The 976-nt window shown below is 41.7% G+C and overlaps 1 protein-coding gene across 1 annotated transcript in view; it reads right to left on the bottom strand.

Moving 5' to 3' along the window:
* Nucleotides 1–537, bottom strand: part of LOC107599784 (secretory carrier-associated membrane protein 5-like) — a 6,544-nt gene extending 6,007 nt beyond the window's left edge. The window contains exon 1 of the mRNA XM_016291475.1: nt 338–537. The gene's annotated coding sequence lies outside the window, so the exon portion shown is untranslated. The remainder of the gene's footprint in view (nt 1–337) is intronic.
* Between the last annotated feature and the right edge of the window lie 439 nt (nt 538–976).

The raw sequence follows: 976 nt of genomic DNA on the forward strand, positions 1-976 counted from the left end.
GTGTGTGTGTGTGAGAGTGTGTGAGTGAGGGTGTGTGTGTGTGTGTGAGTGAGTGAGTGTGTGTGTGTGTGTGTGAGTGAGTGAGGGAGTGAGTGAGTGAGTGTGTGTGTGTGTGTGTGTGAGAGTGTGTGAGTGAGTGTGACTCGTATATTGACACATTATTAACCTGTATTTCATCGGATCGTCCTCGGACTATTGTTCACATCCCTAATGCTGCATTTGTTCGTTTCTCGGAGCTTTACTGCAGACACTGAGCAAATGAAACTCCCCCATCAGGGCAGCTCAAGCTAAGCTCGAGCATTAACAGACTCAATGGAGAGGAAAATAATCGCCTTACCTTCTGCACACCGGGCGCCTCTACAGTAACATGGCTTTCTAGTGCATACTTAAACACCCATTCACTCCTGAGCAATCACCAGCACAAAGTAGAGTTTCTTCAGATTGTTTCTAAAGTGTGTTGTAATCTTCACTGAGTGCGAGTCAACATTCCTCGCATATCCACACAGCAGTGACTACGCTCACGGATTTGACCCAATAGGAGTGCCGCATTACGTTCTGAACACGCCCACTTCCACCTCGTTGGCCAATCACCGCCCTGGATGGCGGTTGCTGTCCGCAGTGCTGAAGTTGTTGTTTGGTGGGCGTGTTAACGACTGACCTCATTATCATTGGAGTATTTTCATAAATATAAAACAAATGCATTCTTCAAAAGTGTTCTTTACTGCAATTATTTATTGCAGTAAAGTGTTTTTAAAAAGTTAATCGTATTTCAATCACAAGAGATTTCAAATAACCCCAGAAAAGGAGTTAACAAGTGCTCTAATTAATGCCCAACTAAAGACGAATATCTTGCTGAAAAAGAGATACTTTTATCAACAACCAAAATAAATGTTTCAAATATTTAATAAATTATGAAAACTGGTAACAACTGTTGAGAATCTAGAGTGGAGTTCTTCCTCACTGTAAAAATAAATAA

This window comes from Sinocyclocheilus grahami, unplaced genomic scaffold (assembly GCF_001515645.1).
Source record: "Sinocyclocheilus grahami isolate Dianchi unplaced genomic scaffold, SAMN03320097.WGS_v1.1 scaffold271.1, whole genome shotgun sequence".
Classification (NCBI taxonomy): domain Eukaryota; kingdom Metazoa; phylum Chordata; class Actinopteri; order Cypriniformes; family Cyprinidae; genus Sinocyclocheilus; species Sinocyclocheilus grahami.